The 27,471-nt window shown below is 40.9% G+C and overlaps 1 protein-coding gene across 1 annotated transcript in view; it reads right to left on the bottom strand.

The window, feature by feature from the left end:
• LOC134540877 (sodium-coupled monocarboxylate transporter 1) overlaps window positions 1-27,471 on the bottom strand; it is a 154,468-nt gene that overhangs the window by 114,746 nt on the left and 12,251 nt on the right. The window contains exon 2 of the mRNA XM_063383899.1: window positions 3,145-3,202. The gene's annotated coding sequence lies outside the window, so the exon portion shown is untranslated. The remainder of the gene's footprint in view (window positions 1-3,144; window positions 3,203-27,471) is intronic.

Here is a 27,471-nt window from a genome sequence, read left to right as displayed (position 1 = left end):
ACTCTTTAATATTTAATAAATGATATTCCAACTGTAATCAGAATTGATCAAGAAAAGATACTGATGAAAAAAAATATATAATTGGAAAATATGTTTGTGAAACTATTCAGCAAGATATATCAGCTGTCCGGATCTGATTTTCAAGTTAACAAACGTCTCTGAATTACGATAGCATTTATTGTATAACCTTTAGTAAAAAAACTAATTTAATTAATCAGAATTATCACATAGTAAGTAATGACATTAAACGTGGTGTCCTCTTTTAAGACCTTCGAGTTATATTGACGCCAAGATTTTTTTCCCACCAACATGTAGATAATACTATTAGCAACACATGAAGATCTTTAGGTCTTATTAAATTAAAAACTTTTTTTGCATCAAAAGATTTTAATTAGAAAAGAATTTAAAGTATGCATAAAAATTTCTTAAATTAATATTTAAAAATTTCAGGCATTTAAATTATTTTGAATATGCTACATTCCTATATAACCTATTTGAATTTTCTATTTATTAGACGTTCGATCAGTGATGCAAATTTATTATATACATTTTATTACCATTTTTGTTGGTTCAGACATAATGACTCGGTTTGGATTAAGAATTCCAACTTGCAATTTCATAATTAGTGACACTTTTAAAACCATTAGTAACTTTAAAATGTGTAAAAAATTATAAATCCATTTGGATAATCTACAAATATCCATTGGTAAAACTTTTGTAATCTGCATATTTATTTTGTACACACCATTTTTGTTTCGGTTTAAGATTTTTGTGAAAACCAAAGTAACCAAACGGTTAACATGAACTTTATCAATCTTTATCTATCTGCGTGTTGTGTTGTTTCGTGTTTTTTTCGCATTGATGTGTATCAGTGTATGTGTTTTTGTTGTTATTTTATGTCATAATTCGTTTATAGGTGCTGTAAGGCACAAAAAACTGAATTTCAATTAGATATGACAGTTTTAATGAAGCAGGATAATATGCTACACATAGTAATATATTTTATTTTCTAATATAAAATATACTTAAATTTCATGCAGAGTTTATTTTTGAAAGACTGCAAGCCTGTGCAAAGCCCATCAACATTCGATATGTACAAGCCTATGTCTCCCCTAGAGCGCCTGTGCTGCTTGCCCTGTGGCAACAAACTACACTACACAAAAATATTTCCCTCACATTTCAGCATCTTAAAAATACATTTTGTACACTTTAAATAATTTATTATAGACATTAAAAACCTTAATGTCTGAGTTTTTTTGTGTTCAGTCACCCTAATAATGAAAACATTAATAAGAAAATCCTTGATTATTTCCGTTGGATTTGCACCCATTAAATAATGATCCACCAATTACTTCAATTATTCCAGTGTGAAAAAATGTAAATTATATTAAGCTAGTTACAGTAAAATTTTACGAGTAATGCCGTTTTCCTCATTCCGTAGAATGTATAAGAAATTTTGGCAGAATAGAATACTAGGTACCACATGTATTTTTTTTAATTCGTCGTAATAAGAATAGAGTGCTACCTATAATACATTTTTTGAAACATTTCTTTCTTCTCGTCCGAGATCTGGAAGTGATTTGTTATTGCAACTATCACCGTCTGAAGCGCTATCTGTAATCTTTAAAGTTAACCTGAGAAACAGCTAGAGGGTTGACAGCGATACCTACCGAGTATTCTATACACTACTTCGAGGGCAATGCTGGCTGTACTCATTCCATTGAGGGTGTACGAAGAAAATATGGCAGGATTCCGTCTCGTCCTTTGGACGTATGGCACTTTTCCGTTATGGTACTTTTTCCTCCTTTTTCGAAGAGGCCAGGCGGAATACTGCCATTATGGTAGTCTTCCGATATGGCAGTCTTCCACTCCTTCCAGCCTTGAGTGACATCAGGGGCCGAACACATGCGCAACTGCGCAGTGGCCAAGTAACGAGGCCAGTACCTACCGTGCCTACAATCACGTGGCACGTTCACTTCGCCAATCGGCATCCAAACGTATAATTTGGTAATACACGATGCCCATAAAAGAGTGACCCAGTTTCAGTGGTACATTTACAACAGTTCGATTTACAACAAATAAAACATCAAAATTGAAGGTAAAACTAACCTAGTTTTTTTCTTAAAAATGTTCAATATGTGCACATCCAACCCTGAAGTGAAATTCTTCCAACTGTTAAGTCCGGAGTAATGGAGGCAATAGCTTCTTTAATTCTGTGTTTCAACTCTGGCAAATCATTAGGTAGCGGCGGAAGGTATACACAATCTTTTATAGAGCCCCAAAAGGGAAACATCAGGTGAACGTGGAGGCCAGCGAAAACGTAACTCTGTCGACTCGATCATCAGCGGATGTTTTTGCCACATGGAGGGATCACAATTAGAAACTTTAAACGAAATGCTGGTTGAACTGAAATTACAGATTCACTCTTAGCTTTACGCTCAGGAGTCGCCATTTTGCGCAAATGGCACTGCAAGCGAGAAAACAACAACTTTTATATTTACTCTTGAAACCTGACATTGAACCAAACACTCTCACAACGCTTACAGTTGATACTATTAACATATATAATTGTGACGTTCTTTTATGGACAAACTGTATAACGGCGGGATATTTATAACATACGTCATTGGAACCTCAAATTCATTTTAATTTTTTTTAATGGATAAAATACGGCTGTATTATCAAATAAAGGTTTTAAACACGTTTACGATCATAATGTTCGCAGGCTTTCACGACCATTGTCTGAATTAGCCTGGCTTCTGGGTTGTAGCCGTGTCCTACTAGTAGGTAACTGCTCCCTGTTGATGGCAACTGCAATGTCGACCGATACGTCGGTGAATTATTCGCCAAGGGCACGGCTACAACCCAGAAGCCAAGCTACTTTACGAACCTACCACCCTTGCTGGTTTTTTCACTGTGGGCTATGACATAAAAAAATGGACAACACAGATGAAAAAAAAAAGAAGTCAAAAATGAGTCGATGTAAAATGTAACTTCATGTGAAGGTATTATCTTTGAAAGATTTGTGCAATGGGAGTACATGACTTGATGTAAGCAATAGTGTATGTCCAAAAGCTTACATCAAGTTCGCGTGAAGGAATTGCAAGTTGAACTGTTGGAGCGGGGAAACTGAACTGTACTCACGCGTGAACAGCTGTAGAGGATCTGTCAGTTCCGTCAGCTCAGCTCAGTACGGTCGCACCTGCGGAACAATCACAGCTCAGTTTACACAATGGAAGGCTTCAGGTTCAGCGATAACACTTGAGCAACAGCAGTGCGTCACTGTGAACGTTGTGTGTACACCGTTGCTGCAGATACTGCTTATGTTGAACCGAAAGGAAAACGAGACTGAGTACACACAACGAAAATTAAGATTCAAAAATCAAATCCTCTATATATTACTCCTACAACTGGGTAATATGAGCAGGTTGATATATTTGTAAAATTTATGTTCCTACTTCCACGTGGAATGTGTATGACCAAAATACTTTTGGTGAAAGAAAGTTAACAATTTTAAGTATTATTTGGTGTATTAATTTTATTCTTTAAAGACTTTAAAATAGTTTCTTTCAGAGTGTTCCTTAATATACTCATATTTGCCCGAGTTCCCCTATATATGTGTGTGTATTTTAGGAGAATTAATGATTTTTTTATAGTAATAATAATCTACTATAAATTTAACTAATAATATTTACCTTGATATATATATTATTTTTTTTAACTAATAAAATTTTTTAAATGGAAATTTTATCAAACAAGCTTAAGTTTGAAATATAATTTTCAAAAATTCAAGGAAAAACATTTAGAAAAAAAAATCATCACACTGCATCAGTTGTCGTTACAAAGGTTTATCAAAGGTTTTTGTTAGTAATTAATTACGATTTATTTCTACACGTGAGTATCGTTTGTTGCCTCAGGTGACCTTGGATAGCGAACATAGAAGGATTACTTAAAATATTCACTAATTTGTACGTCAGCTCGTCTGCGCCTATAACAATTACGTTCAAGAGGTTTATCATAATGGTCACTATCCATGATGACAAAAACCTTATTTGGTGCTATTAATCCAGGTTAATGTTGTTTTCAGTAACCTCCTACAGATATTTTTGTGCTTTAGTTGCAGCATGGTTAGTGCGTAAATACGTGTTTATCTACTTTCGTGCTGTGAATGCTTCTAAAATTCCTCCTGTTGCTACTGACTTTGTTCCCCGTGTCATTCTTAAAGTTCGTAGTTAAAACTCTATGACAACGCATTTATAACGGAGCAAAAGAGATTCGTTTCATTAATAATTATTGGTGGTCTACAGTGGTGCATTAATGGCCATAGGGTCATTTCATTTCGTATTTTCATTAAAATATCATCTATCAAATTGCCGTACGTAGATGAACACCCATGCCATACCCAGGACTCGAACCCAGAAACCCTCGCACCCGACTACGCCACGGAGGTCGACGTGAAAAGAGATTTATGTTTGGTTTTACACAAATCTAAACGTATGCTGGTAACCGATAAACTACGTTATCATAAAACTGACTTTGGAAATATCACTTGAATACGTTTTAAATTATTTATCATACCTGTGTACAGTTTGTTCAGAGATGACTAAGAACAAGAGGCAGGGAAAATTAAAAAAAAAAATGGTTGTCTGTAAAGTCGGTTTACGGACGATAGTTTAACGTGACAACGTCATAACAAAACATTGATGAAATGAATGCATACTTTTATGAATAAAATTAAATCATTTTTATTTTATTAATAAAAGATAAATAGGACTTTAAATTATACTAGTAATGCGATTTTTTAAATGCAAGAATAATTAACACTTTTCGCCGAAATTATTGTTGTAATAAGCAATGAAAACCACAGATTAAAATTCGTCTAGAATATTTTGCGTTTTTATGTCTTCCAGTGCTCAAAATGACATGCAATTGTGGCCCCGGGCACGAAATTTTATTTGTAATTAATTAATAATAACGCCCCTCGCGATAAACAAAGGAAAATATGTATTAACGAGTGCCTGGTTGCCGCAGACGTGGATAGATAGCGAGATTCGTTCGGTTCGCGTCCGTCGCCGTAGATGACAGCACCGTAGGGGAATAAAATTATTTCGTTTTTATAATACGATTTTATAACAAATACGCATCCCAAATACACCAAACTTATTTATAATGTGTTACAATATTTTTTAAAACATTGTGCAAAAGATCCCGGGTGTAATTTGAATTATTATGTGTAACTGTAAAACACCATTGTTCATACAAAAACATATTTGAAAATTCAACATTACTTTTAAATAACCTTACCGATTGTGCTAAAAATCTGTGGACGATCGTTAAATTACATAATATTAATAATTCAAACGACGAAAACATGATTGTTAAGTCAAATCGATGGTTGTTCCAATCGAGTGGAAGAGAGATGCGGCGCAAGCGTACAATGAGCGTAACGGGACACATAGTAGTGGGACAATGTGCGTTACGGGACACTTTTATGTGCGTGCAGCCGGCGTTCATCGATTTATTAGAGGTTGTTACGTAAAAAAAAAAGAGAGAGAAGCAATTTTTTCGTCACGGAACAAATGTCTCATGGAGACGCATACCTGCTAGTGTTTCGCGCGCGTCAAGACACTACTTCACTGGCTGAGAAGACGCGTGATCGCAGTTCTGTGACTGAGTTAAATTTAATTTAATTTCGAGGGAAATTAATTTATTTTTTAACGATAAACTCTTGTGTTGTCCAGCCTTACCTTGGTTTTTTTTTTTTTGGGGGGGGGGGGGGTGTTTATTTAATATTTAGCTGAGCAGCTGGCCTTAACTTCTCTGGTTATCATGTTTTTTTTTTTGTAGTTCAGTTTCCCTCGAAATTAAATTCAAATTTAACTCGGGCCATTTTGTAGTCACCATTTTTCAGGCAGTTGTTTCACGATTCCCGTCATAACTGATTATTTCTAGGCACTGAACAGGAGGTTAGGGGCGGCATTCAGCGGCCTGGGACTCGGCGGCAAGTGCAGTTGCCAACATTAGCCTTTGAGCTCGGCGGCGGACAATCCACTTTCCGCCTTAAGGACGCGCAACCTCTCCCTGCAGCCGTGTAGGAAAGCCTGTCTACCCCGCAGGGGCAGAGCGCACTCACTTCTGATGCACCACGGGAAGCCATCATTTCACAGACGAGAGAGCCACACCCGAAGTTCCCCGAAGGTTGCTTAGCGCTAGGAAACCGTTTACATGATTTCACAGTACCTTTAATGTAGCTATCCTAACCAAATCAACCGTCCACAATGTTTTAAAGTATTTAAAATGTAGCTAACCTAACCTAATTGACCGTTAGTTATCATGAATTGTCCAAAAAAAAAAAAAAACGAAGATGCACGATCGGGCGTTGGCTCTCTCGTCTGTGAAAAGAAGATTTCCCATGCACCACACCTGTGTTCGTTGCCGATACAGCTTCAAGAAACAAGTGCGTTGTCTTGGAATCTTTTTAGTCAAAACAGCACAAAAGACACACATTGAAGAAATGTGTACCCGTTTCGAGTAGCTATTCTTTCCTTATCCGATGCTTGTTAAAAGTTAGACAAGTTGAATAATTCACCAACACTGCCACACTAGGAACTAAGGTGTTTAATACTGTGTGCAATCTGTGCAATCTGTGTCAGACGCATGAATCTTTGTTTTTTGTCTGTGAGAAATCAATGAATGAGTCAGAATTCGACCGACTAACTTCGTCTGAAGTTCCGCCAGGAAAAAATAAGTTGAATAAGACATTAGAAAAGGCCACTGTTTTTTTTAAACACAATTTGAAGGTTATGACTGCAAATTGTAGCTGATTATGTTTCAGTGGTGGCCATACCTCGCCGTTTCTGCGGGTAGGGTTTATCATCAAAACTAAAACCGACGCCCGTGATACCAGCACGGTGTTACTTGAAAACGTATGCTTCTCCGTTGAGTGATTATTTCCGAGCGAGCTGCGAGAAGCGGTGTTGCATGCACTGTGCGACACACGGGCCGCAGCTACCGCGCTCCACCGCTAGGAGCGCCGCGGGCTACAGATTCCGCGCTCCACCGCTAGGAGCACCACAGGCTAAAAATTCCGCGCTCCATCGCTAGGAGCGCCTCGGGCTACAGCTTCCGCACTCCACAGCTAGGAGCGCCTCGGGCTACAGCTTCCGCGCTCGCCGCTAGGAGCGCCTCGGGCTACAGCTTCCGCGCTACACCGCTAGGAGCGCCTCGGGCTACAGCTTCCGCGCTCGCCGCTAGGAGCGCCTCGGGCTACAGCTTCCGCGCTCGCCGCTAGGAGCGCCTCGGGCTACAGCTTCCGCGCTACACCGCTAGGAGCGCCTCGGGCTACAGCTTCCGCGCTCGCCGCTAGGAGCGCCTCGGGCTACAGCTTCCGCGCTCCACCGCTAGGAGCGCCTCGGGCTACAGCTTCCGCGCTCCACCGCTAGGAGCGCCTCGGGCTACAGCTTTTGCGTTCCACCGCTAGGAGCGCTGCAGGCGGCGAGACCGGTTCCCGGCGCGGTCGACCCGGCCTGGAGAGTGGGAAGGGGTGAGTGAGGGGAAGAGGGGATAGCCAAGGCGCGATGCGAGGACAGGTCTGCTTCGTAAGCCGTGAGGCGCTGAGGCCACCGTGCGCTCCGCCTGTTCCCTGCTACCTCCTTGGACTGCGTCTCAAGGCGAAAATCAAAGACACACTCACTTAAGTCACGAGTTTGAAACTTTCATATGTATGTATTATAATAACAAAATAATTTTATGAATTTTTACGATGCGCACGCATCGTGCAACGAAAATTGACTGGATAAAAAAAAATATACTTCATTCAAATAAAAATTATATATGTGCTCTAGTTTAGTTATAATCTTTTCAAGTGTGTTTATATAATTTAGGTATTGTTCCCGAATGTATATTTTATTTGCCAGGGTCACTGGCTCGTTCCCTACACCACGAATATCTGAAGTGAAATTTCTTTGTGCGCGATGAAATTAAAATTTTTAGGACGAATTTTATTTCAACGTTTTCGTGAAAAATTGTTGTGAAACGTTTCTGACGCGAAAAGGACAGTGAATAGGCACTTGTTCAAAGATATGGAAAGAGAGCTCTATGCTATATACATTTCTGGGCTCTTTTTTGTTCCCTTTGTGCAATAATTTGCCCCTTCCCCCCCAAAGCCGAGCGAGATAGATGAATGAAAGAATAATACAGAGTGTATGTGTGCGTGCGCTTGTTTCATAAAATAGATATAGGTATCCTATACAGTCAACTGTGAATGCCTTGAATTTTATATTTGCTACCAGTGTGTTTGCGTTCCTCCTTGTTCAACCAGCAGCTTTTAGAGCGCTGTAGAGATAGTCCCTGTATTTCCCGCATATATAGCTCTACCTGTTATCAATTACATTTTTTTTCAGTGATTTGGCATGTTCCAAATGGTAGAATTGTATGAAGAAAGAAAAGTGAATATTTCAACAGGGAGTTTATAAAAATGTATTCTCTCTCTCTCTCTCTCTCTCTCTCTCTCTCTCTCTCTCTCTCTCTCTCTCTCTCTCTCTCTGCCGTTTTACCAAATACGTTGTACCTACATGTCGAGGTTTAAATTGCCTTTAGTTTTACTTCTGTCACATGTGTTGAGTTTCAAGCGCTCTTATTTTTGTTTATAGAACTGAAATAATCACGTAACGTTGTAGATATCTGTAAACATGTACATTTACGTGAAAGCAAAAAAAAATCGCCGCAAAAAAAAGTCCCCAGTACTATTAGGTTCGGATTCTTGCCCGGAATTTATGCTTTGTGTTGCCCCAGTACTTACATTAGATAAAGTTTTCTGTAAACCATTTCCTGAATATCTTTTCAGTACTAACTGCGCACATTCATAGCACAATAAAACAATATAATGTCCAATTGTTGCACACACGATAATGTTTTCCATGGATTAAAAATGTAATTTTGCATAAAAAACCAATAACTATTTAAAACTATCCACCTGCCAGTTTGTCTTACATCACAAAGGTTTAAAAACATATCAGCTACTATAAACATTAAAACCTACAATCAGCTGTAGTAGAACACTCCTTGGAAACCAGACACAACACTGAATTCGACCAATTCCATACCTTAGCCAACGTCCCACTATACAAGAAAAGATACATTCGAGAAGCAGCAGGAATATTAAAACACCCATTAAACGTAAATAGGGAGGACGAATACAAACTAAACAGAATGTGGGAACCACTCTTCAGAAATCCTCAAAACTTAGCTCTGCATCCAACAACAGACAGATCGCCTCTGATTGGCCAAACCATAAGAGAAAGAGGCCACTGGTTGGCCAGCATCCCCAGCCAATCACAGAAGCCCAGCTCCGATTTGCCAGACCAACAGGCCAACCAGTAGAAAGGAAGACTCTTATTGGCCCACAGGTGCAGCCAATCAGGAAACATTCCCCTCCCAGGCGAGAGTATTGGATGGCAGGAGAACTTTTAAATGTCAGGAGAACTACTGGATGGCAGAACTATTGGATGGCAGGAGAACTATTGGATGGCAGGAGAACTATTGGATGTCAGAAGAACTATTGAATGTCAGGAGAACTAATGGATGTCAGGAGAACTATTGGATGTCAGGAGAACACTGGATGGCAAGAGAACTTGCAATAACCCCAGTAACTGCTGTCCCTGATGATGGCGACTGCAACGTCGACCAGAACGTCAGTAAAATAGTCTTCGCCTTGGACGCGGCTACAACCCAGAAGCCAAGCCGCCCCAGACAATGGCCGCGAGAGCCTGAAATACTTGTTGCTCAGCAACACCTGCTTCGCGATGACAATTTTGACGAGTTCCTTTGAAGACAATAAACAATAACTCATAGCATTAGCCCTTTTACACAGCTGTGGTTCGTTTTTGCTAAACCAGGGTAGTAACAACTCTATAACGGACACCACTCCATGCACTTGCACCTCCGTGGTTCGGAGGACTGTCACAAGAGCGGGGACGCACCACAACGCCGAAATACCACAACGCCGAACGTACAATAACGCCGACAACCATAACGCCGAAAGCCAAATTGACTACAACGCCGACAGCTAGAAAACTGCTGTGTACCACAACGCCGAATTACCACAACGCCGAAATACATTAACCCCGAAAAATGTCATTGCAGGACTGCCACAAAGGTTAGGTTAGGTAAGGTTAGCACACAATATCATTCAGTTCTTTTTAATTTTGCTCCTGTGCCCCCCCCCCCCTCCCTTTTCCCCGCAGCAACATTTTTCGGCGTTGTGGTACACAGCAGTTTTCTAGCTTTCGGCTTTGCGGTCAAATTGACATTCGGCGTTGTGGTAACGACCCCACAAGAGCGAGTTTGAACAACTTTGAAAGCCTTCCGCGAAAACATGCGAGTGGTGGTAGTTGACCTCGCGCCGTTAGGGGAGCGCGAGCAGTTTCCGCGTTCACACGCGTTCACACACGTTCACACACGTTCACACACCCACACACACACGTCACTCGGCGGCCAGCAGGTCCGCACTGCTGCCGACGACAGCCTCCAAGGCCACACAAGTGGCGGGAGTGCTCACGAGGTCGCCATTACATATCACTGCGATGGTGACAAAACAATATTGTAGACTTGAAAGAGAAAATTGGTTGTCTGTAAAGTCGGTTTACGGGCGTTAGTTTAACGTGACAACGTCATAACAAAACATTGATGAAATGATTGCATACTTTTTATGAATAAAATTGAATCATTTTTATTGAATTATCACTATTTTGTATGGATACAAAGAAGGAGTGAAATGAAATCTACAATTTAATTGATAAAACTACTTTTATTTGCACTCATTAATTCAAATATGTTTATTACTTTAACGAAGAGATTATTTTAACTATAACTTTTGTACATGTTTGCTATTTAACTTCTACCAATCTGTGTTATTCTGTTAAGGATAGGACGATGATAGGAAAAGTAGGAAACGAATGGGAGTGTTTCAAGTTTAATGTGGCTCGAAAAAGTCAAACGATGGTTGTTCCAATCGAGTGGAAGAGAGATAGATGCGGCGCAAGCGTACAATAAGCGTAACGGGACGCAGCGTAACGGGACAATTTGCGTAACGGGACAATGATTCATCCTTTTTCGTGCGTGCAGCCGGCGTTCATCGATTTATTAGACGTTTTCACGTCAAAAAAATTGGGGTGTGGCTGTATCATGGACACGGCCGTGTGTTGTACGTGAATACGTGTATGTAACAGGTTATATTTTCTATACAAAATATAAAATACGCTATTTTATGTATGTTTTAATCATGTTTGAAACACTAAAGACGTCCTTCGTGTTTCCGTGTTTTTTATTTAAACCCAATATGTAGTCACTGTAACTATTTTACACTAATGTTTTATATATGTAATCGATAGCTTTCAAAGAGCGCTGACGATTGAAACTCAAACGAACGTCGTAGCTTCTCCGAGTCAAAGGTTATACTAAATGGAAATCTCGAAACGCAGCAAAATGACCTCAAAATGGCGGCGCTTCCCCCTCCACCGCGCGCGATGCGTCACAGTCCTCACTTGGCGTAACGAATTCTTTGATCCTTTAACTATCCGGTGGTATAATTAAATTTTGGATGGAGATGAAATATATGTAGCTGCAACACAAAACTGTATGCCCCGATTTTATCATTTTTTTTTTAAATTGCCTCCCACTTTAGAAGCAATTTTAAAGACGTATTCGCGTCAAAAATATCTGTGACAGCCAAAATCTTGCTGCATATTCTTTAAAAGAATCATGCAAAGAATAATTTTAATCCAGTAATATTTCTTGGACATAAACGCCATTGCAGTTTTGGACTGTTTTGCCATGACTATTTTCTTACCAAGGATTTCTTGCGCCGTCTGATAAGCCTGAATGTGTCAGTCCATGTTGTCGTCGTTGCGTCGTCCATAATACTTGTTTAGGCACAATTTTGGGTTCATCTGTTTGACATCAGCTGATTTAGGCTTGTCCTCTTGTGTGTTTGCGTTCTTGAATTTTTTCCATGAAACACAGTGCAAAACTCAATGGTGCATGTCCGAGAAATTGTATTAAATCAAAATCTTGCTTTCGCAAATAAGACATTTAATGGAAAAAAAATTTTTGGGCGTACCAAAATATCTGGTGGGGGGGGGGGGGGGGGCTTTACTACCAAAATTATTTTTTTGTTGGCCACAATATTGATTTTTTCAATCTGTAAAAGTAGACTTGGAGCACATTGAAAATCTGATTTTTTTTTCCGGTGATTGGCTGAACGTTCTTTTTGGTAACACCATGAGCCGGTAGTACCTACTCAGGAAAACGCCAAGTTACCAAATCTTTGGACAATAAAGGCCAAAAAGTATGAGAAAGCCTTTGGCCTTGTTATCGGCAAATGAGGACACTTTAAAAGAGGCACGAATACAGAACAGTTTAGTCCAGCCTAGAGTATAGCTAACGTATAGCTAGAGTGTAGCTAAAGTATAGCTAGAGTATAGGTATAGGGTATAGCTACGGTATAGCTAGAGTATATCCTAGAGTAAAGAATCCTCAGAATATATCAAGATTCTAATCAAACCGCGGTATATTTATTATATATAACCTCATTGCATTGTACTGCTTAACCCTTAGCTTTTATGCGGATAAGATAACAAGAGAGTGGGTTAAAAACAAATTAGGCAATGTCACAAGGAAAACACCGCACACATCCATGTCTTAAGACCCTCGACCACTTATCTACAACTTCAGGATGTACCACGCGATTTGCAAAAAAAAAAAACTGCCCGATGTATCAAAATAAAACGAAATCGAGACTTTATTGATACCCGATGCCTGGGGTTGTTAAATGTTTTGAAAAAAAAATGCTGTGGAAAGTAGGTAGGCAGGTATTCAGGTCGTTACGTGTTGTCAAACGGTGAGGTTGAAAGAGGCAGTTGCAAATGGGATGAACTGTAGAAGAGTTCCGCCAGGGGCATAACAATTTAACTATTCTAGCGTATTCTAGGTGTGGTGTGTTTTAAATGTGAAACTAATCTGCAGTTAAATTTTAAATAATTTTTTTGAATAATAATCGCAGTATCAATCATCATTGCCTCAATCGAGCCATTTTTCAAACATTAACCTCTAAAATTAATTTATTATTTCTTACACAATAATCTCAGACTATGGAGATTTATCCATCTCACGGGGGCTATACGCCTTCAAAATTAAAACACTAGAACTTTAAAACTTAATAAATTCTTTCAACAATTGGTCCTGAGACAGGAGGGTAAATTATATCGCACCTATGACCAATTCACAAGTAAATGAACATTTTCTAAGAGGACGCTTGTTGAAGGCAAGGACCCAGGAGCTCGCGTGGAAGAACTTCCCCCCTCCCCACGCCACCGACCCCTCCACACCCCACCAGGTATTAGGTGTTCTGTCCACCTCATCAGTAAGTGGTCGTCTTGAGTGGTAGTGACGTATTTCATCAAATTCAGTATTTATTTTATAGTATTTCATTACTGTAGACATCTCTCTCTCAGAAAGATGTAGTGGCCGCAAAAGGGAATCATTGCAGAACTGTTCAAGCACACTGCAAGAAACTGGAAACTTTTCATGCATTTCATCCATCTCTAATCTAATTTGAACCAAACTATCAACAGATTCCAGTTCATCCAGCCATTTCACATGTCCTCCAATTACAGGAAATGCAGATAAAGAGGTTTTTGCTCGCTCACACGTTTCAGCTACCAGTTTTTTTGTAGTGATTACCCAGACTATTGCTCCAAATAATAGATGTTTCTGATGTGTCAGATGTGGACAGCATGATAAGTATTGAAGCAAATAAATTTCCTTGCCAGATGTCTGCAATATGCGTCATGTTCACTCCACAATTAACTGCTTCACATACAGCTGAACTCATTTTCTTATGCAGTGTGGACACAAAGCTCGACAGTTCAATTGGAATAGTTATCAAACTACTAAAACCTCTATATGTGAGAGGAAGCCATCTTTTCACAGCACTGTACACAAGATAAAGCCGTATTAAATCATGAGAGACATTATAGATGAGGCCCGAGTTGCGCTTCACTCCACCAGGTGCACCAACCTCGGGGTGTTTCCGAAACACACCGACCCCTGCACACCCCACCAGGTGTAACTCCAGGTGCACCAACCTCGGGGTGTTTCCGAAACACACCGACCCCTGCACACCCCACCAGGTGTAACTCCAGGTGCACCAACCTCGGGGTGTTTCCGAAACACACCGACACCGCACGACAGGCGGGTCCTTCACGGAAAACAGGACGAAAACGAAACAGGTAGGTACATAAACTTTTCCCATGAAGGTGGAGATAATCTCTTTTCTGTTGAGCCGGCAGCCCGACGTAATATGACTTGGATTTTGAATTGCCCGCCGCAGGACTGCTGATTTCCCCTCCTCTAGGACCGATTTTTCCTTCCTCACCCCTCCTGAGTTGGACCTGTCCACGCTGCGCATGCGCCGACGTCATGTCGAGGCTATATAAAGACGTCAATTTGGTTAACTCAGTCTTCTTCGGCGTACTTTTGAATTGATATGTTGTAGACCAACACTGGTCGCTAGCGCAGGAGGGTGCGTGGGCAGCACTCAGTGTAAGGAACGATCGTTAGGAATACTTCCACTTTTTCTATCTAGTCACTTTGTTTCGGCTCACCCTTATAAATTGACTTAATGATGTGTTTAGTAGAGTTAAACGAAATTTTTTACATCCTTTTATAATTCTCTTGACTTTATGTAAGCTTTTGGACATACGCCATTGCTAAGCACATTCATGTCTAAGAAGAAAACAAAAAAAAATACCCGAAAGAAAAAAAACACAAATCAAGCAAAAAAAAATTGCTGTTGTTCAACAGGATATAAACACCACTTAATATTCCATAACAGGAATATGGTCAACAAACAAAGAAAAATGGACTAAGAGAATGAAAAAAAAAACCACAGACATAAAATTGTGCTTAGCAATGGCGTATGTCCAAAAGCTTACATCAAGTCATGCACTCCCATTGCACAAATCTTTCAAAGATAATATACCTAACTCTCTTCACAGATGAAGTATTAAAACAAAAGTTTTATCATGGCAAACAGAATGATTTTTATATGGATTTCGTTTACCGGAGTGGATCGAGAGTCAGTAATATTTTGTTAATTTGTCGAGATGATAGTCGTATAACTGTTTATGTCCAGCACACCAGCACACAGTCGAGCCTGGCCCAGTGACCGGAAGGAGATGCAGTCGGGAGAGTTAGTCAGATCCCCAGATGTGACGAGAACCCCCCCCCCCCCTTTTCTGAACCGCTCGACCAACCAGACGACGCGTCCTCTGGCTCGGAGCGGGTCGTTACCACAACGCCGAAATACCATTAACGCTGAATGTCAAAATTGACCACAACGCCGACAGCTGGAAAACTGCTGTGTACCAACAACGCCGAAATACCACAATCAAACCTAACCTTACATAACCTAACCTAGCGTAATATAACCTAACCTAGTCTAACCTAACCTAGTCGAGCCTAACCTAGTCGAACCTAACCTAGTCTAGCCTAACCTAGTCTAACCTAACATAACCTTTTTGGCAGTCCTGCAAAGACATTTTTCGGCGTTAGTGTATTTCGGCGTTGTGGTATTTCGGCGTTGTGGTATTTCGGCGTTGTGGTATTTCGGCGTTGTGGTATTTCGGCGTTGTGGTATTTCGGCGTTGTGGTATTTCGGCGTTGTGGTATTTCGGCGTTGTGGTATTTCGGCGTTGTGGTATTTCGGCGTTGTGGTATTTCGGCGTTGTGGTAGTTCGGCGTTGTGGTAGTTCGGCGTTGTGGTAGTTCGGCGTTGTGGTATTTCGGCGTTGTGGTATTTCGGCGTTGTGGTATTTCGGCGTTGAGGTATTTCGGCGTTGTTGTGTTTCGGCGTTAGTGTATTTCGGCGTTGTGGTAATTCGGCGTTGTGGTATTTCGGCGTTGTGGTATTTCGGCGTTGTGGTATTTCGGCGTTGTGGTATTTCGACGTTGTGGTATTTCGGCGTTGTGGTATTTCGGCGTTGTGGTATTTCGGCGTTGTGGAATTTCGACGTTGTTGTATTTCGGCGTTGTGGTATTTCGGCGTTGTGGTATTTCGGCGTTGTGGTATTTCGGCGTTGTTGTATTTCGGCGTTGTGGTATTTCGGTGTTGTTGTATTTCGGCGTTGTTGTATTTCGACGTTGTTGTATTTCGGCGTTGTGGTATTTCGACGTTGTGGTATTTCGGCGTTGTTGTATTTCGGCGTTGTTGTATTTCGGCGTTGTTGTATTTCGGCGTTGTTGTATTTCGGCGTTGTGGTATTTCGGCGTTGTGGTATTTCGGCGTTGTGGTATTTCGGCGTTGTTGTATTTCATCGTTGTGGTATTTCGGCGTTGTAGTATTTCGGCGTTGTGGTATTTCGGCGCTGTGGTATTTCAGCGTTGTGGTATTTCGGCGTTGTGGTATTTCGGCGTTGTGGTATTTAGATGTTGTGGTATTTCGGCGTTGTGGTATTCGGCGTTGTGGTATTTCGGCGTTGTGGTATTTCGGCGTTGTGGTATTTCGGCGTTGTTGTATTTCAGCGTTGTGGTATTTCGGCGTTGTGGTATTTCGACGTTGTTGTATTTCGGCGTTGTGGTATTTCGGCGTTGTGGTATTTCGGCGTTGTGGTATTTCGGCGTTGTGGTATTTCAGCGGTGTGGTATTTCGGCGTTGTGGTATTTCAGCGTTGTGGTATTTCGGCGTTGTTGTATTTCAGCGTTGTGGTATTTCAGCGTTGTGGTATTTCGGCGTTGTGGTATTTCGGCGTTGTGGTGCGTCCCCGCTCGCAGCTGCTGGCGCCCCCGTCCGGCCAGACGAGACCGAGGCGGTCAGACCAGTCCCGCGGGAGAGGCCCGCGTGGGAGAATCCCCGGACCGCCGGACCATCGCCTGCCCCGAGTTGCTGTCGCGCGCGCCTGCCACTGCGGCCTCGCTGGAAGATACCCCTACCCCCTCCCGTGTTGCTCGTCTCACGAGTTGATACACGGGAAGCCTTCTTTTCACAGACGAGAGAGCCACACCCCAAGTTCATGCTGTATTTTTTTTCCGTTCCATCTCATTGTATAAACAGGCGTGGCATTAAATTTTGCGGTCGATTATTATAGGTTAGCTACATTATAAATACTTAAAAAAAACATTGTGGATGGTTGGTTATATTAGGTAAGTATAGCTACATTTAAAATTCTGTAAAATCATTTTATGGTTGCTTAGCAAATAACTTTTTAATATATGTAGCTATCCAGGGCTAGGAAACCGTTTACATGATTTCACAGTATCTTTAATGTAGCTATCCTAAACAAATCAACCGTCCACAATGTTTTAAAGTATTTATAATGTAGCTAACCTAACCTTTTACAATGAACAACCCCCCCCCTCCCCCTAGAAGTGCACGATCGGGCGTTTGGCTCTCTCGTCTGTGAAAATAAGGCTTCCCGTTAACACACGGTCGCACCGTCGACACCCGCCACAGATGCGTAACACACAAAACCTCGCCTGACGAGAACAAATTTTTTTCTCGCGTTCTCGCGCGCTGGCGAATATCACTTACAACGCGGAAACCCTGACAAACGAAGTTTGGCAAAATTTTGTTTTCCAAACACGTTTCTGGACGAGACGAGGCTGTTACATCGGAGGAGATTTAACAAAAACGTTTCTGTCAAACTTATCTACCGTGAGGGATGGTTTGAGCAGCTACAGTTTCCAAGTGTAAGATGTTTAAGTCGAATGACTTTACTTCTCTGGGTGTATGCCGTATCAGAGTGTGAACGTGAAATTTTTCTTTCGTGCCCATTTTACGGGAAGACTAAGATGTAATTCAAGTTCTGTCCCTGTCCGAACACGCCCGAATATTCACCTTCGGCCAACCTCGGGATTTGTATATATTTATATTTCTCTGTTTATTTTAATGTAGCTATACTAACCTAACTAACCGTCCATAGTGTTTTAAAGTAGCTGACCTAACCGACAAATTTTAATATTTGAATTAATTTTTCCTGCGCAAAAATAAAACAAATCCCGAGGTTGGCCGAAGGTGAATATTCGGGCGTGTTCGGGCAGGGACAGAACTTGATGGACATCTTAGGCTTCTCCCCATTTTACGAGCAGAAATCATTTCTAAACGATCGACTTCGAAAGACACTTTTAAGTTAGCCTGAATGACCATGAGTCTCAAGTGAACTATCATCATACCACGTGACCGCTTCTGACGCATGGTGTCGTGTTGCGCGCAGTGTGTGAGTCACTCGCCGAGAAAATAGTTCTGTAATAAAAAAAAACGACAGGTCATCAACTTCTTTTTACGACGCATAGAGCGACTAACGGGAATGAATATACACCGCTGGGTCGCCAGTTAAAACTGAATTCAATGCGCAGTCTCTCATTCCGACACAGAACAAGAGACAACGGCTCATAAAAATCACAGAATTTTATTTTTTATCATCTACATTCTCTTACATGCTTTTTTTTTCTGTCTGCGTGTATCATCACAGTTATTTTCAGTCGCCACGTCAACTGGTGAAATCGCTGATGAATATGCCATAACTAGAGACCGGACAAATTCGCGGGTTCAGTGACCTCCAGGATAGACTCTACTACACTCTACACACTCGGGCAAATGCCACCTGTTCATAGGCTGCTGACTTGTGAGTCGTCTCGACTGGGTGGCCTGTGATTCGACACTTCTATGAGTGAGGGTCTCTAATTGGCCCTCATTAATCCAGATTAACAGTGAACCAGTGGTAGAAGCAGCGCTAAGGTATAATTATTTGAATGTGAGCATAACACGAAATGAATCCGCGAATTTTGCAGGTCTCTAGCCATATCTTACAAAATTGCAACGGTATCGAGTGTGGCTCAGAACAACTGCAGCAAAATGCTGTCGGAAGCATCCCATAGCGTGGCTGAGTAAATTTGAGTGCGTGCTTCGCAGTAATAATTAACATTACATTGATAATATCCATAATTGTAGCATGTCTGATACCCCTAGATTATTTATTTTTATTTTAGCTTTGTAAGCCCGAATCTTTTCATTAAATCATTGGTAATTTTTGAGTTTAATTTAGTTTTGTTTCTAATTTTCAAATATTTTAGTTGGCCATTAGAGGCGGGCCGAAAGCCATCGTGTCAGTCAGCTTTAGAAAGTTTTGTATTAATTAATTCAGATTTTTTAAATTTGTTTTACTATTATTATTTGTTTTATTAACTGTCTGGTTTATTTAAGTTTTACGTCGAGTATTTTTTAATTGGAATTATGTACATTATAAACGGACTTTTAGTTCCTCGAGTCGCCGCTAGGAATGCAACAGCGCTCGTGCGGACAGCGAGGTGAGGAGTGGGGTTTTCCGCTGCCGTGGAGGCCGGTCGGCCTGGCACCGGTTGTGATAGCGACACGGCGTGTATGCAGTGAAAAAAAAAAAAAAAATATTTTTTTTTAATTGACCTTTAACGAATACAGCCAGTGATCCGCCAAAGCTCCTTCAATGAATCGTCCAACAGCTCCGGAAAACTTGAAGTTTTAATCAATGGAGAAAAATTGGTTGTCTGTAAAGTCGGTTTACGGACGATAGTTTAACGTGACAACGTCATAACAAAACATTGATGAAATTATTGCATACTTTTATGAATAAAAATGAATCATTTTTGTTGAATTATCACTTTTTTTATGGATACAAAGAAGGAGTGAAATGAAATCTACAATTTAATTGATAAATTTACTTTTATTTGCACTCATTAATTCAAATATGTTTATTACTTTAACGAACAGATTATTTTAACTATAACTTTTACACATGTTTGCTATTTAACTTCTTCCAATCTGTGTTATTCTGTTGAGGATAGGACGATGATAGGAAAAGTAGGAAACGAATGGGAGTGTTTCAAGTTTAATGTGCCTCGAAAAAGTGAAATCGATGGTTGTTCCAATCGAGTGGAAGAGAGATAGATGCGGCGCAAGCGTACAATGAGCGTAAAGGGACAATGAGTCATCCTTTTTCGTGCGATCAGCCGGCGTTCATCGATTTATTAGACGTTGTCACGTCAAAAAAAAGCTATTCATTAACTTTCGCTCTGCAATCCCCTGCAGGGCCAGAACGCAGCCAACTGTCCAGCTGGCTCGAGGTGGCGACTATGCTGGGACGGGTAGCCCTAAGCCTCTGGAAGGGATGGAAAGGGCGGGAACCACACATAACTTAGAACACAACTTAGAACAGTCATAACTTAGAAACCTCGAAAAAATCCACGTAGCTTAGATCTGTCATAAGTTAGAACGATCATAACTTAGAAACATACAATGTAGAAACACACAACTTAGAAACGTCATAACTTAGAACCATCACAACTTAGAAATACACAACTTAGAACTGTCATAACTTAGTAACACCTAACTTAGAATCACGCAACGCAGAACCACTCAACTTAGAAACGTCATAACTGAGAAACACACAACTTAGAATAAGATTCTACCTTGTGTGTTTATAAGTTATGTGTTTCTAAGTTGTGTGTTTCTAAGTTGTGACAGCACCCCGGGAAGGGCGTGTGCCCGGGAGAGCAGGCTTAAGGGCGTGCCTCCAATTTCAGGTTAAGATTTTATATTGACAGTAATTACAGACAAATGTGTAGACATTTTTAATTGTTTAACTTTCACGAAATGAAAAATATATACAGCGCATACTTTTTGCATAATTAGCTGCCAATGTTACATTTTTTAAACGTTTTTGGGTTGTACAATTAAGGATAATTTAATTTATTGCAGAACTGAAACTTTTTTTAGTTTTAACTGCAATGCTACTGGCTACTTCAAGAAATTGTTTGAATTTCTTTCAGATAATATTAATTAATTTTACCTGGCATTTCAAAATTCTCAAATTTGTTACGATTTTGACAGCCAAGAAGCATGAAATGAGTTTTTGTGATGGAAATGCAAACAAACCATATCATGTAATAGCCAGTGACAATGCAGTTAAACCTAAAAAGTTTCAATTCTGCAAATAAATTAAATTCCCCTTATTTGTACAACCCAAAAAAACGTTAAAAAATGTAACTTTGACAGCTAATTATGCCAAAAGTATGCGCTGCATGTATTTTTCATTTCGTGAAAGTTAAACAATCGAAAAAGTTTAAAAGTTAATCAGTGACTAATATAAATATGAAATCATGATCTGAAATGGGAGGCACCCCCTTAACGAAGGAAAAAACCAGTGGGGCAGCCCCCACTGGAAAGTAGCTCGGATCAACTGCTTAACGAAGCGACCCCAAGCATACACTGCCGATTGACCAACAGGGATACCATGATCGCCAGTAGCGGTCCCAGGGGCCGAGCACCCAGACTTGGGCCCGCGAGGTGTCCCAGGCCGCTGAATGCGACCCCTAACCACCCTGTTCTGTGTCCAAAAGGGAAGCCTTCATTTTACAAACGAGAGAGCCACAACCGAAGTCCTCCGAAGTTCATGCTGGCTTTTTTTTTTTTTTTCCGTACCACAACAGGTGTATTTATTTGGCGGAAACTGTTTACATGATTTCACAGTATCTTTAATGTAGCTATCCCAACCAAATCAACCGTCCACAATTTTTTAAAGTACCGGTATTTATAATGTAGCTAACCTAACCTAATTAACCATTAGTTATGATGAGTTGTATATTTATTTACAATGAACAAAAAAAAAACAACCGAAGATGCACGATCGGTAGGGACCGGAAAAATTCGCGGGTTCAATGACCTCTAGGATTAACTTTATAGTTCTACGTACACTCGGTCAAATGTCACCCTCTCATTGGCTGCTGTCTTGCGAAGGTGTCCCAAAGTAGCGGCCTGTGATTCGATACAGCTTCGGCTGAGTGTTTCTCATTGGCCCAGAGTCATCCAGGTGAGTTGTGAGCCAATAGCAGAGGCAGCACTGAGGTGTAATTATTTGAATTTTAGGCTGTCGTGAAATGAATCCGCGGGTTTTTTCCGGTCTCTAACGATCGGACGTTCGGCTCTGTCGCCTGTGAAAAGAAGGCTTCCCGCCTGTAACGGGGATTGTGGAACAACTGCGAAGCTTGGTGACTTCAAAAGGGCCCGGGCTGTTGCGCTCCGAGTTGCGATCCTGTCCGCGGGGCAGACGGAGGCCTAGGTAGAGGAAGGCAAGCGCCGCGCCTCGCCGGAGACAAGATGTCGGCGCGTTGGACGCCCGGGGGGAAACAGTGTCACGGCCTTCGTCGTTCACCGCGGACACTTCCGCCCTCGCTTCCGGTCCGGGGAAGCAGACAGGAAGTGGCACCGCGCCACCGCAACCACTGCTCCACTTCACCCGAGCGTGTGCTTTGCTTCAGCTCACTTGCCTGCCGCTATACCTGCCCTGACGTCTCAGCAGTGAGATCACTGGGAGCCATCTCTAGGGACCGGAATAAAAATTCGCGGTTTCAATAGCCTTCAGGATGGCTTGCACATTCCCCTGTACACTCGGGCAAATAAACGCCAGTTCATATGGCTGCCCGACTTGCGAGTCGTCTCATCTGGTTTGTCTGAGATTCGATCCTTCTTTGGCTGAGGGTTTATAATTTGTTGATATTCGTACAGATGAACAGTAAGCCAATAGCAAAAAAAAAGCATCTAAAATGTATATGTATTTGACTTCTAGCCTACCGCCGAATGAATCCGGGAATTTTTTCCGGTCTCTAGCCATCTCTCTGCAGGCCAGACTCAACCTGGCGGTGCGATGCACTGCCTTCTAAATATTTTTTTTCCTTCGTTAACAAAAAAAGCTTCACACGTGATAGGGTAACAACTGCTACTCCTTCTTGATGACTGCCTCAGGGTCATTAAGAACCCCGCCTCGTCAGGGGCGTATCTGTGTCGGCGAGGCGGGATGATGGTGCTTCTAGCGCGGTGTCTCCTCTGGACTGGCGTGCAGTCTTCTCCCAGTGCGTATGAGCGGTGACCGTCACATATAGCGGAGAAACGAAGGTAAAGATTGTAACAAATATCAAATACAAACAAAAAAAATCGTTGTTATTAAAATCACAGTGACGAAGAGAGACGGATTTTTTTCTTCTTCAAATGATTTGGAAGGCGATGTTGTTTTAACAAAATGTCTTCCACGTGGCTTTCAAGACGGCTTTCGCTTTATTGTAAAACAATTTCAATGTTCTGTAAAATAAATAAAAAAACTACAGAAAATCCAATGAATTTTAATAATATGAATATTATGAATAGTTAACAGAAATCAATGTTGAAAAAGACAAAATTTGCATCCAATTTTTTTTTTTTTGACGTGGCAACGTCTAATAAATCGACGAACGCCGGCTGCACGCACGAAAAAGTGTACCGTTACGCAATTTGTCCCGTTACGCTGTGTCCCGATACGCTCATTGTACGCTTGCGTCGCATCTATCTCTCTTCCACTCGATTGGAACAACCATCGATTTGACTTTTTCGAGGCACATTAAACATGAAACACTCCCATTCGTTTCCTACTTTTCCTATCATCGTCCTATCCTTAACAGAATAACACAGATTGGAAGAAGTTAAATAGCAAACATGTATAAAAGTTATAGTTAAAATAATCTCTTCGTTAAAGTAATAAACATATTTGAATTAATGAGTGCAAATAAAAGTAAATTTATCAATTAAACTGTAGATTTCATTTCACTCCTTCTTTGTATCCATACAAAATAGTGATAATTCAATAAAATGATTCAATTTTATTCATAAAAGTATGCAATCATTTCATCAATGATTTGTTATGACTTCACGTTAAACTATCGTCCGTAAACCGACTTTACAGACAACCAATTTTTTTTACTACAATTGGGGATTTCCCCCTCCCTGGGTTCGCATCTGCGACATTTACTCCGCTGTTCCTCCTGGTGTACTCACCAAAGGCCCTGCTGTTCCCCACCACGCCAGACACCGCGGGCTCGAGGTGGCCGACTGCTCTTTGGCCACCCCACGTGGAGGGACTCGTCTCCCGCCGGCCACCGCCCACGTGACCTGACCTTGGCTCGCAGCCTTCTGGCAAGCGTCCCGACCACTCACAGTGGGCGTGCAGTCGGGCAGACGTGCGCACAGGCTGCCTCGTGGTGCAGTCTCTGCTCACTGCCGCCACCCCGTGTCGAACCAAGGGGTCTCCGAGAGCCTACACGTCTCGCGGTTATCCTACATCAAGCGCAGTGGCGTAGCCAGGATTCGTGTATGGGGGGTGTTAAGAAGCATGCCCCCCCCCCTCCCTCCCCCCCCCCCCCCGTATTAAAACGGCCGGAAAAATTTGGATTTTAAGGTGTAAAATAGTGCTATTTTAGCAGTTTTCGGTTCTTAAATTTAAATATTGTAATGGTAAAATTTTTATTAATTCTAATATGAAATTTTTTTGAGTGATGAATAGGAAATTAATTAAATATTTGGTGCTAAGGGGGGGGGGGTGGTTGAACCCCTAACCCCCCCCCCCACCCCTGGCTACGCCCCTGCATCAAGGCGTGGCCTGCTTTGTGACTTGTAGGACCCGGGTTCGCGCCCCGGCTCCTCCAAGGCGGATTGCCCAGACAAAATGGTGGCATTTTCTCTGGTAGGAATACAATCCCTTGCAACAAGTCAGGCTACCAAAGAAACGGTGGGTGGAAGAGAAAATTCCTTCCAGGTGGCTTCCAAATGGGGAGCCCGTTTCCTTTCTTGCGTGGCCTTAAAAGTGACCGAAACGTTTAGCGATAACATGTCCATACATTACCGATTTAAAAAGGAAACTTCACATTAAAAAAATTTCTGCGAAGTCTTCAAAAATCAAACGGTTGGCATTTTCTTCCAGAATTTTTATTTTTTTGATGAGGGGTAGGGAGGTAAATTAATTGCGTGATCTCATTAGCCGGTTCATTAAGTCGAGATTGGCCCGAAAACCAGTGCAAGGATCTTCTGTCGTCTTGGCTTAACGATTTAATTTTGCGCTAGAATAAAGCATTTGTACTCCATGTGTAGCCAGGCCTCTGGCCAAAATACGGTTTTGCCTTTGAAACCTGTTTATATATATATATATATATATATATATATATATATACTTTTTTTTAATATCTAAATGTTATATTTAAATTGTTATTATAGTTTTTTAAATTAAAAGTTATCCATCCTAGCCTATTGAATTATTTCTTGCATCGCTGGGGAGTTGCGCGGGAGTGCGGAGTGTAGAGAGTTCACGTGACAGTTGGCAGTAGCAAGTGTCAGTTACTCAGTTGGCTGCCCTGTAGTAAAGACGCTGGCCGCTGCAGTCGAGGCGAGACCTCGTGGTAGCGCCTCGCGCGGCAGTCAAATGGGCCGCGACTGTTGGAGTGTACAGGCCATGCCCGGGCGCGCTGCAGAACTTGTCACTCGATGAGCCTCGAGCACGTTTGTTCGGCTTTCCGGGGACAGGCCAGGGCATGTTTAACCCGCGATCGGGCGCACTATTAAAAGTTCCGCGATAGAGCGCGCATTGAGCATTTTGCTCACGGCAGCAACAGTTGTGTTTATTCTGTCAAAATGCGAGATTTTAGTTAAATAACATGTTTTATATACTAGAAGTTTCAAATGATGATTCAAATGAAATACTTATTAGTGTTTAATGCTGATATAAACATTTACACATCTATAATTTGCATATTTATGAATGCACTGCAATGCGTATCTTGTATTGTAGTATTAAATCATCACTATATTTTTTTAAGATACAATTAAAGAAGTTCATATAAAATTCAACTTCACTACTATTTATAATTATTATTTGCAAACATCCTTCGTGCCTCTTCATCTATAGTAATCTAACATAAAAAATATTGTTAAGTAAAATCCACATTTGAAGTATCATAATATTGAAAAAAAATCAAACTAAAATACAACCATGCTGAATAGATACAGAGGCCCTAGTAAAACCTTTATAAATATAACTTAAATCAACATAATTATAGGTAAATAAGTCGCAAGAGGTAATTTTTAGTCTGTCCCTATATATCTCATTGTGTCACATTACTAGTGTCTTAGTCTTCATCACTTTACACCCAAAATTCAAAAGAAACAGCGCGAAAACTATGGGGGATACACGAGCGACATGCACAGACTGTAAGAACACGCGAGTGTAATCGGATGCGCATTTGATGGACATTCACACCCGATACGCGGTCAACATACGCTATCGGGCGCGCATATAGAGCAAACTGCTCACAGAGTGAAGGTAGCTAACTTTGAATGTTGACACTTTCGATTTATATGTGTATTAGGGGCTATGAATGGAACTAGGCCAGGGGTCGGCAACCTGCGGCTCGCGAGCCACATACGGCTCTTTGGATGTGAAGCTGCGGCTCTTTAGTTCCGTTCCAGAAATACTGCGTCACCAGGTCGTTTATACAGAAAATACTTTTTTATTACAAACCAGTAGTAAGCCTGGTTTTTTTCCACGCTTGTTATATTTTACTAAACAATATGTCATCAAGCAGTTAAATTATCAATTTGTCATCCGCCCGAGGTTTTCGTTTTACTAGTACTTACGGGCTGTGCTGTTAGTAAGTGTTTAATTGTTTTAATTTTTTACTAATATAATAAGTAATTATCTAATAATATTATCTAATTTGTTGTGAAAAAACACTACTTATATATGAATAAATTTTTCTTTTGAATAAATAGATTAGTTTTTTATCAAAAAAACTTTATTATGCAAGTACTATTTATTGTTGGCAAGAAAATTTTTTGTGGCTCTTTAAAAACTTTGAAATTTTGTAAATTGTAATTTTTGGCTCTTCCGACTCAAAAGGTTGCCGACCCCTGAACTAGGCTAATCACAAAATGCTGACTTGAAGGTACCAAGAGACCCGAAGTCAAATGTGAAGACTTCATAAAATGATGTACGAATATTTGCTGACCGTGAACAATTTTCTCATAGTGCGCCTGATCGCGGGTTAGTAAAATACCTTGCGTGAGACTAGCTACGAGTGTTTCTGCTGCAGCGACGAGAGATATCGTGAGTACAGCTGATCTGATTGTAGATGGTGTTGGTTTAGATTAACCAGAATGTTTTTCTACGTGACTTGGTGGTAAGCCAGAATCTCTATTCCCTTTTTGCGTGCACCTCGGTGGGCGATCATAAACTCGGTTTGCAAGATTATTTTTTTTTTCAAGTTTATATTTCAAGAAGTAAACTACTGATTTAAACACGAATCATTTGCGTACTCTCCCAGCTTTTTGTATAGGACTTTGCCAGTTGAACTTTTTTTTGTAAATTTTAATTGGTGTATTTATTTTAATAGTAATTTTTCCGATTACCTATATCTTTGAATATAAATGCAGTCATATATTTTGATATATTTTTGACGTGACGTCTAATAAATCGATGAACGCCGGCTGCACGCACAAAAAGGATGACTCATTGTCCCGTTACGCTCATTGTACGTTTGCGCCACATCTATCTCTTCCACTTGAGTGGCCTATAAATCTACTATTAT

The sequence above is a fragment of the Bacillus rossius genome, chromosome 17, assembly GCF_032445375.1.
Source record: "Bacillus rossius redtenbacheri isolate Brsri chromosome 17, Brsri_v3, whole genome shotgun sequence".
NCBI classification, from domain to species: domain Eukaryota; kingdom Metazoa; phylum Arthropoda; class Insecta; order Phasmatodea; family Bacillidae; genus Bacillus; species Bacillus rossius.
Note: the sequence above shows the minus strand (reverse complement) of the source record. Positions and strands in the feature narration are given on the sequence as shown.